Source organism: Momordica charantia, assembly GCF_013281855.1.
Source record: "Momordica charantia cultivar OHB3-1 chromosome 1 unlocalized genomic scaffold, Mcharantia_2.0 BLBB01000001.1, whole genome shotgun sequence".
Classification (NCBI taxonomy): domain Eukaryota; kingdom Viridiplantae; phylum Streptophyta; class Magnoliopsida; order Cucurbitales; family Cucurbitaceae; genus Momordica; species Momordica charantia.
The window spans coordinates 4639439-4650525 of NW_028275157.1; the positions used below are offsets into that span (position 1 = coordinate 4639439).

The window sequence follows — 11087 nt, forward strand, 5'->3', positions numbered from 1 at the left end:
GTTTTGCTTCAATGTTCCCAATAAAGTCCTTCCTTTGAACCTTTACCGGCATATGGATGTTGGGTGTGTTACCCTAAACTCGGAGTTTGTAATTATGTAAAAACAAATTTATATTCAATTTAGTTTTATTGAATTCATAGAAATCCATTGGCCAAATCCAATAAACTAAACATCTAAGATTATTATCATGTAATCGGGACAATATCTATACTGGATATATATTTGATATACTTTCGATATATAAGTGGATAATGTCTCAGGAATAACCTAAAGGGTTTATGGTAAATGGATAAGGCTGGCTACCTTATCCTGACAAAAATATGGATACGACCCACTTTGTAAATATTACAGCGACCTGATCCAGGTCGTTCGTGTGGAGACATGCGAGTGAGGGTATCATACACAATAAGTTTGTATAAGACCGGACTGTAAAATAACCAATCTTTAGATGTAACACCGTTGACTAACAAATTGCTATTTCATAGGATGACCATGTTGTTGGGTGTATTGCCCTAAACTCGTAGTTTGTATTTTGTAAAAACAAATGTCTATTTAATAAAGTTTCATTCAATAAATTTGTTGTTGAATCATAGCATTGCATTGTCCAAAATCCAATAAACTAAACATCCAAGATTATTTATGATGTAATCGGGACAATATATATACTGGATATATAGTTGATATATGGGGTATATATTTGATATACCCCTGATACATGAATGAATAATGTCCCGTGAATAACCTAAAGGGTCTATAGTACATGGATAAGGCTGGGTACCTTATCCTGGCAACACTATGGATACGACCCACTCTGTAAAGGTTACAGACGACTCGATCCAGGTTGTTCGTGTGGATACATGCGAGTGGGGGTATCCTATACAATGAGTTTGTATAAGACCAGACCATGAAATAGACAATTTTTAGATGTAACACCGTTAACTAATAGGTTGTTATTTCTTAGGATGACCAGGCAACTCATTCTCAATCTTGAGTGAGTTATGGACTCCTGTCCGTGAGGGCTCGTCCTTTGATCTGTATGGGTGAGAGTGGCCCGAGTCGCCGACTCAACATTCCAACCATTTTGGGGACGAGACCGAGTGGGGAGCTGGGAACATAACTTCACACGATGGAATTCACTCCTCCCCCACTTTAGGGGAGTAGATGAGTGTTCCCTTAAATGCTGACTCCGGGACATGAACAAGGGGCCCTACCCACTCATTGGACGAGGGAGACTTCCGATTATTGGTTGGACCATAACCGGGTTGTTCATTAGAGGAGGAGTGGTGTTTAAGGAGTAAGATGTAACTCAGGGGTAAAACGGTAATTTGACCCAACTTGAGTTACGAATACTCATGAAGGATTGACTCGTCATAAATGGTCGTATATCCATGGACACGAAAACATTCTGCAGTGAGAAGAGTGCAACTGCGGGTCTTTAGTGGAATGATCCGTAGTTAACGAATCTAAATTAACTCGGTCAATGAGTTTGACCGATTAATCTGGCATCGTTGGAGCTTCGGATCTGTAGGTCCATTAGGTCCCATTGCTAGCTCATAACGGGTAAAACGAGGATCAAGTTTTTTGAAGAATTTGAATTGTTCAAATTACTTAAGGGATTATATGTATATTGATACATTATAATATATAGTTAATTATAAATTAAAACTATATATTATGAGAGAAATTATTTGAATGATATTCAAATAAAATTAATATGAATAAGGTTCATATTAAGACTATAGGTTAAAAATAATGTGCATAAGATGTACATTAGAACTATAGGTTATACGAGAGAAATGTTATAGAATATGATTCTATTTTTTGTGATAAATAATTAAGTGTTAATTATTTTTTTGATATATATATATATATTAATTATTAATTGGATTAATAATTAATAATTATTTATTAATTAATATGATTAATTAATAAATTATTTTTATATTTTAATTATTATATATATATTAATTATTTATATATAAATATATATATATATTATTAATATTATTAATATTAATAATATTAAACTCCCCTGCAAAATTGCAGGGGAGTGGGAGGTTAGTGTGACGTGGGGAGTTAGCCCACGTCACTGCTTTTGGTTTTGTTTTTTCAGTTCTGCAAAAGTTACAGAACAGAAGAACACCCAAGGTTTTTTTCTCTCTATCAAGCTTTTTTCTCTCGATTTTTTCTCTCGTTCCAAAGGATTGCTCCTACCAGCACGATCCCGAGACCCAAGAGAATAGCGAGGAAGACATATTGGTGGTGTTCGAGGGAAACTCGTTGAAGAAACGTTCTTCAAAGGTAAAGTTTCCTCTGTATTTTCCTTCTTTTGAAATTCGATTTTATATCCCGAAAATCAGCGACGAAGATCTGCTTCCGCTCTGGGATTCACATCCCTTCACAGACAACTCATTCTCAATCTTGAATGAGTTATGGAATCATGCCCATGAGAGCTCGTCCTTTTATCTGTATGAGTGAGAGTGGCCCGAGTCGCCGACTCAACATTCTTTTCATTTTAGGGATGAGATTGAGTGGGGGATTGGGAACATAACTTCACGAGATGGAATGCACTCCTCCTTGACTTTCGGGGAGTAGATGAGTGTTTTCGTAAATGTTGACTTCGGGACTTGAACAAGGGACCTCACCATCTCACTGGCCCGAGAGAGACTTTTAGTTATTGGTTGTACCATAATCGGATTGTTCATTAGAATAGCAGTGGTATTTAAGGAGTAAGATGTAACTCATGGGTAAAACGGTAATTTGACCCAACTTGAGTTACGAGCACTCGTGAAGGATTGACTTATCATTAATGGTCGTAAATCCGTGGACACGAAAATATTATGCAGTGAGAAGAGTGCAGTTGGAGGTCTTTAGTGGAGTGACCCACAGTTAATGAATGTTGATTAGCTCGGTTAATGACTTTGACCGACTAATCTCATATTATTGGAGCTTCTGATCTGTAGGTCCATTAGGTCCTTTTGCTAGCTCACAACGGCTAAAACGAGGATCAAGAATTATGATATAATTTGAAATGTTGAAATTATATAAGCGAATGTATATAATGTATATTGATACATTATATATAAATATATATTAATGTTGGATAAAGATTCAAAATTTATACTATATATTATAAGAGAAATTATTGGAATGAGATTCAAATAAAAATTAATATCAATAAGATTCATATTAAAATTATAGGTTAAAATTAATGTGCATAAGATGTACATTGAACTGATACCATTAATGGTCATATATCCGTAGACACAAAAATATTCTGAGCGAGAAGAGTTCAGCGAATATTCGTCATACACCTAGACCTGTAATTTACAAATGTTGATTAGGTCGGTTAATGAGTTTGACCGATTAATCTCGTATCTATAACCCCCCGTGTTCTCTAACTACTTTATCTTAAGATTTAATTTCAGCCTTTAGATTTTTTCCCTAAGCTGGTAATTAAATTCTTGGTTTTCTAATTTGGAGTTCAAATTTTGGGTGAATTAGAATTTAAGTTTAATTCTGTTAGTTAAGATAAATTAAGTTTTCAACTTTTGGAAATAGATTTTTAATTAAATCTTAATTCAATGTTTTGTAGATTTAATTTTCCCCTTTTAGTTCATATTATGGGTTTTATGGGTTTTAAAATCTAGTTAATCTCTTGGATTATTTTCCCAAATTATTTTTTTTAAAGTGGGTTTTATCTTGGAGAAGAATCTCTTATTTTTTAAGCTAGCATTTAATTGTGAGTTTATTTCTTTGGTGAAAATAAAACAAAAAGACAAAAGAAAGTAAAACAAAGAAAAACAAAAAAGAAAAAAAAAAAACCCTAGATTCTTCTCTTCCTCCCTTTTTGTTCGAGTACCCGCCGCCCCCCCCCCCCCCCCCCGCCTCTTCATCTTCTCCGGCGACACCTCAAATCCGGCGGCAGCATCTCTGCGGCGACGTGGTTCCTCTCCTCGGCGGCGTTTGCGACTCGACCCACGAACAATCGACTACCCCTCGACGACCGGAGACACTCCGTGACATTCTCCTCCTCTCCACGGCGGTGGACGACTTCGAACAACTTCAGCCCTCCAGGGCGATTTGCGGCCTGACTCCGGCAACCACGAGGACGACGGCGCTGCGGCTTCAATTGCATCCTACCGGCGGCGTCTTCGACAACCCACGGCGGTCTGAACTCAGTTCGACAAGCAACGACACTCGGAACCCCGCGTCGATCCTCCCCTACGAACAACGTCGATTCCTAGCTGTTGGATGACGGCGGGACGACCAAAACAGCGACCTTCTCGAATGACAACCAGCGTTCAGCACCCGAACAGGCTAGATCCACAAGTTTCGTGGCATTTTCTTTGTTCTGGTGACTTTCGGCATCGACCCACACTCAAACGAAGGTCGATTTGAGTTACCCATCACTTTTCGGCATCGGACGACGAGTATTTTTTAACTCCGTTTTGAAGTGTCGGGTTCATTTGACATCAATCCACTCGTAACCCAAGTGGCGTGAGATAGTAGGTAACTACTCACATAACACTAGTTTCAATTCGATTAAAGTGTTTTTGAGTTGGTTTCTGATCCAAGATTGGTTGTTTTTGGATTTAGGAACCCTTTGACGAGCTTAATAGCGTGTTAGGACCTTAGTGTAAGTAGTTCTTACTTGTGGGGATGTTTGTTGTTTGAATATGCTTGGTGTGTTTTATGTGTTTCATTATATCTAGTAATGCTTATTGAATATTGATGCTATATGTTTTCTTCGGATGTTTGATATTAAGTGCTCTGGATGAACTGTGTTGGCCTCTAATTGTTTAAAATTGGTTTGACTATGCTCTGTTATGAACTCACTGTGAAGCTGTTATTAAAAATTATTAGGTTGAGAGAGGCCCTAGGTACAAAGGTCAGGGGTCCATACGACTCGGGTCTATGAGCTGGAAAAATGTGGGAAAAATTTGTTGATGCCAAGAACGGTCGCTGCTTTGTCATGGACACGGTTCGAGATGTCCTCTGGGGCATGGAGGAGATGGAGCAGGCTTACCAATCTCTTTTTCGTAGGGTGAGGCGCCTGAAGTGGAGGATGCAGCGACAAGCCCCCGCGTGCTGATTTGATGCTGCTCCATTTCCGTACATTTTTCTCTTTTTTTTTGTACCCTTGCATGTTTTGTGGTGGCGGTGTCGCCTTTCATTTTGTAATGGGTTTCGGGGCCCCATAGTCCCTATTTTCAAACTAATGAAATTTTCCTTTTTTCAATTTCGTTTCCCCCTTTCATTTTTTCATTTTTTCGCTTTACTTTTCTCGCACTTCTAGACTATTTCGATGTGAATTGACGATCTTGCCCTCGAGGGGAACCTCCGTCTGACTATAAAAGGAGGGAGGGGAAGAGAGGGGCTTTACCCCTTTCTCACATTCACCCAATTTTTTCGTCCATGATGGAGCTCTTCCCAGGCCATCGTGACCTTAAGGAGTACATCTGTCGTCCTCATCTGATCTGGTCTTATCTTCGCGACTGTAAGTTCCCAGATTCCGAGCATGCGCGCGTTGTGGTCAGCAAACGGGCCCGTCCCGTGGGACGGCGTTTTAAGAGGATTAAGTCTGCTCTTCGCCATTTGGAACTTTGGGTTGTCATCATTGAGAGGAGGTCTGGTTTCCCATAGATCTGGGGCTCCAAAAGCATATGCACCCTATTCTCTTATTTCTTTTAAATATCACTAGGACCGATGCATGTAACTTGTAATGTTGATTAAAGTAAATAAAGCTTAAACTTTCATCATACCCTCTCGCCTTGTAGTTATTTGCGATTTTTCTTCCCTGTTTCTTTTTGTCTTGACTCTCCACGCGCCACCGGGCAGCCCACGCGTGTTCGGGGGGTGTCCACGCGTGAGGGTCAGGCGTCAGGGTGTGTCGATGGGGTTTCTTTACGAGCAATAGTTTTAGCGTTCCGTACGTGGCGCGAGGGTACGAACTTGCTTGCACGACACTTCGTCGTTAAGGAATTAACTTGCCCATACAACATTTCCGCTTCCCAAGCCCATGCCTCATTAATGCTTCTATAATTAACACTTGAATGCAACCCATGACCTTCCTTTTCAGGTAGGTGATGGCTGTTGGATGTGTTGCCCTAAACTCATAGTTTCTATTTATCTAAAAACAAATATATATTCACTAAAGTTTTATTCAATCAATTTGTTGTTAAATTCATAGCATTGCATTGTCCAAATTCAATAAACTAAACATCCAAGGTTATTATCAGGTAATCGGGACAGTATATCTATTAGGTATATATATGATATACTGGGTATATATTTGATATACCCTTGATATACTAGGTATATATTTGATATACCCTTGATATACAAGTGGATAATGTCCTGGGAATAACCTAAAAGATCTATAGTATATGAATAAGGCTGGGTACCTTATCCCGGCAACACTATGGATACGGCCCACTTTGTAAATGTTACAGATGCTCGATCCAGGTCGTTTGTGTGGACACATGCGAGTGGGGCTATCTTATACAATGAATTTGTATAAGACCGGACCGCGAAATAGTCAATTTTTAGATGTAACACCGTTAACTAACAGATTGTTATTTCTTAGGATGACAGGCAACTCATACTCAATCTTGAGTGAGTAATGGACTCCTACCCGTGAGGGCTTGTCCTTTGATCTATATAAATGAGAGTGGCCCGAGTCGCCGACTCAATATTCCTACCATTTTGGGGACGAGACTGAGTGGGGAGCGGGAACACAATTTCACAAGATGGAATTTACTTCTCCCCGACTTTATGGAGTATATGAGTGTTCTCTTAAATGCTGACTCTGGACTTGAACAAGGGGCCCCACCCTCTCACTAGCCCGAGAGGGACTTCCGGTTATTGGTCGGACCATAACCAGGTTGTTCATTAGAGGAACAGTGATATTTAAGGAGTAAGATGTAACTCAGGGGTAAAACGGTAATTTGACCCAGCTTGAGTTACGAGCACTCGTGAAGGATTGACTTGTCATTAATGGTCATATATCCATGGAAAACATTCTGCAGTGAGAAGAGTGCAATGCGGGTCTTTAGTGGAGTGACCCGTAGTTAACGAATATTGATTAACTTGGTCAATGAGTTTGACCGATTAATCTCGTATCGTTGGAGCTTCTGATCTGTAGGTTTATTAGGCCCCCTTGTTAGCTCACAACGGGTAAAACGAGGATCAAGTTTTTGGAAAAATTTAAAATGTTCGAGTTGCTCAAGGGATTATATGTATATTGATACATTATAATATATAATTTATTCTAAATTAAAACTATATATTATGAGAGATATTATTTGAATGAAATTCAAATAAAATTAATATGAATAAGATTCATATTAAAACTATAGGTTAAAAATAATGTGCATAAGATGTACATTACGACTATAGGTTATAGGAGAGAAATGCTTTAGAATATGATTATATTTTTATGATAAGTAATTAAGTGTTAATTATTTATTTGATTTATATATATACACACATTTATATATTAATTGATTATTAATTAGATTAATAATTAATTAATATGATTAGTTAATTAATTATATATATATATATTAATTATTAATATTAATTTAATATTAATATTAATGTTAATATTAACATTCCCCTGCTTAATTGTAGGGGAGTGGGGTGGCAGTTATGACGTGGGGAGTTACCCCACGTCATACTTTTGGGTGATGCAGAATAGTTCTGCAAAAACAACCCAGAAGAAACATAACGGTAGTTCTCTTAAACATTTTCTCTAAAAAATCAAATTCTCTCATCTCTTCCTCACGTTCCAAACCGACGCTCCCACAAGCACGATTCTCGTACCCAGAGGATAGTAAGGAAGTTCTATTGGTGGTGTTCGGGTTAATCCATTGAAGAAACATTCTTCAAAGGTAAGGGAAACAATTTCTTTTTCCTTCTATTTCCATTTCACCGTATGAATTTTGTTTCTCAAAATTCAAGAACTCGATCTGTTTTCCGCTGCGGGATTCATGTTGCGCCTCTGCTTAATAGTTAGAGGGTAAGTGCAAGTGCACACTGTCACAAGTAATAATCTGGAAATATTCCAAGTTCGTCTCCACAAGGACTAGTTTTCTTTTAAAATTGATTTTGTAAACTGCTTGAATGAGCAATCGAGTTTGGGAATAAAAATTGGTGGAATTGTTGGGAACACGAATTACACACGAAAATAATAGAATTTAAAAGGCCAACCCCCTACTACTGTTTAGTTCTAAAATGATGAATTACTCTTACCAAATGTGCCCGTAATTACACTCAATTTATGCAAACTGGTTCAACTCCTATTCCATATCGCTTTTGGTTTGTTTAGAAGTTTAGGCTAGTGTTTACATATGTCTATGCAATTCTAGAATCCTAAATAAAGCAAGTTTCAACTTACGTTTAATGGGTAAGAGAGCCTATGTCTAGGATCTTGTTTTAGTTCTTATTTCTAAGTAACTTCCCGTTTTACCTTGATGAGATCCGTTTGACTCTAACCTTTTCAGAATTAAATTCAAACTAATGTGATTTAAACAAGTGGCCAACAAGAAAAATCAACTGGATAAATTGTATCAATCAAGATAAGCAAAGAGAGCGTAATACGCCGTGCTCACTGATAGATGTAATTTATAGTGATAAGAACTAAATCATTCGTAGGAGGGTTGAAGAAACAATTTACCTACTAACGGAATTGAAAGAAATTAAAACACAAGAGAAGATAACAAAAGAAAACATTTTAATTAGAATTGGAAAGAAAGTACCAAATCGAACAAATTGAATTGCAATAAAATAAACCAGAGTAATGGTAGAAAAATATTTGAAAACAAAACTTAAATAAAAACTACAAAACTAAAGTAGAAAGGAAAGCAAAAGCATGGAAAATGAGATGTGTTGAAGTGATGCTTGGAGGCTCCTTTTATAGGCCATGGAAGTAACAAGTATTTGAGAAATTCAAGGGAAGTTGGCAACCACTCTTTCTAGAGATTTTAGGAGAAAAATGAATCTTGGACCAATAATTTGGTCAGAAGTTGTTATTTCCGTTTTGAAAATCTATGCATCGAATGTGGCTGGCGCATTGCGAAGCTGGAACTTTCAAAGCAATTTGACTGGTGCATTCCTCTATTAAGCTGGAAATTCTGGGCATGCGATGTGCCTGACGCATTGTGATCATAAATCTTCACTTTTCCTTACAAAATAAACATATTTACACAAATTAACCTTCATTTACCTATAACTGAATTCCAAAATCCCTAATCACAAATTATGCACATTTTCCCTAAATTATATGCATGAACATACATTTTTCATCCCAAATACTAAGCATGTGAACCTACCCTTTTTAGCCTTAAAACAAGTCTTATCAAGTCACATTCCATCAATGGCTTCATTATAAGATTGGACATTTCCTTCCCTTTATCCCACCTTTGACGATGGGAAAGAAATGGAAGCTTTCTCCTTACGAAGACATACCCTGCGACATTAGGTTCTGAGGTTGCATCGCACTCTTGCGGATATAAGGAGATTTGTCACAGCTAGACGGACCAAGCTAACTTTTTCCATATGGCTAATTATACTGTAACGCCCCCGAATTTTGGGTAACTCACACGGGGAACGTTACTAAACTTATTTGTTTTACACTTTATCCCAAGGCATATAGGCCACTAATAAAACCTAAATATTTTAGCTTTTTATTTGCTACTTCAGCCTGTTATTTGCTCAATTTAAACATGTGAACTCTACACTTAACAAATGAACGAAACAACTTGTCCTTCATGGGCAAATTACACATAACTCCCCTATTTAAGCCCAAACAAAGCTAAATCGAGTAAACGACGATAGACCAACAACCTACTCAACAAAAGCATAACCCTGCAGGATGATAACAAATCAACTAAGCAAATAAATCCACCACGCTACCACTGCGCCACTCTGATAAAAACACCAAAACAAAATAGTTAATCCATTCTTCAACCTTTACAAGTGAACAAATCCCCTAACGTTAAACGTACTCCCTAAGCTTCTCAACAGAACCAAAAGCCCAATCTTTATAAGAGTTGATACTTAAAAGAAAAGTCTTCTACAACATTCTAATAACTCCCTAAACTTTACACAAATCAATGCTCAAACAGATGACATAAACTAAATCGACAAGAACTCGTAACAACCTATTCTAATCAAGTTAAAACTACACGGAAACTAGTTATGGTCATTCTTCCCGAGTCTCCACCGCACCATCACCACGAACTTGATCTTCACCTGAAAACAATAATTGTAGAGGGGGGTGAGTATTAAGAATACTCCGTAAGTAGCCCTCTTTAACCACACACAAGCAACATGCTCAGCACACGATATTCATTACGAAACATTACTCTAGCATTCATGCATCAATGAATCATAACACTCATTAATCCACACATTGCAATCCAAGTAACCCCAACCACATACGCCCGCTAGTAGTCCTCATTAACTATACACAAACCAACATGCTCGTATCACATCAATCATCAAAATGCGATAACTAGAAATCATGCATCACTAGGTCATAACAATTAGTCAATACACACACACAGCATCCAAAATATCAAGACTCTCGAAACTTCGTCCTCAAGTCTCACCGGTCTCTAACTCCTTCAAGCTACTTCTTCCCATCACACTATGTCAGTCCTCCAAGTCTAACTCTTCGAATCATATCGGCCTTTGACATTTATCCCCAAGGTCCCGACACTCATTTACAGAAGCTTGGCGTTCGACCTTGACATTTATCCCCAAGGCTTCGAACTATGCATCGACCCTTGACATTTATCTCCAAGGTCTCGATGACTACTTAGCGTATTGGTTCTTGACCGCCACCACGTCAAGACCCAATACTCATCATCAATAGACTCATCATGCCGACCCCCGACCTTTTGTACCTGGAGCCTCGACACTCATCTCTACCAAGACTGGCCTATCGACCCCCGATCTTTTGCACTCGGAGCCTCAACACCCAGTAGTGACGTACCAGCCCCGGCCATTTGCTACCAAGTCTAGGTATGTCTCCATTTGCTTTCCATTTCAGGATAAACCACACATTCAGCTTTCAGCCT

The 11087-nt window shown here is 38.1% G+C and overlaps 1 long non-coding RNA gene across 1 annotated transcript; it reads left to right on the forward strand.

Annotated features, from left to right (window-relative positions):
• Positions 1–3738: 3738 nt before the first annotated feature.
• Positions 3739–5242, forward strand: LOC111023650 (uncharacterized). The gene is made up of 3 exons (XR_002603177.2): positions 3739–4512; positions 4600–4639; positions 4867–5242. It is a non-coding gene; the product is annotated as an uncharacterized LOC111023650 (long non-coding RNA).
• The last annotated feature ends 5845 nt before the right edge of the window (positions 5243–11087 follow it).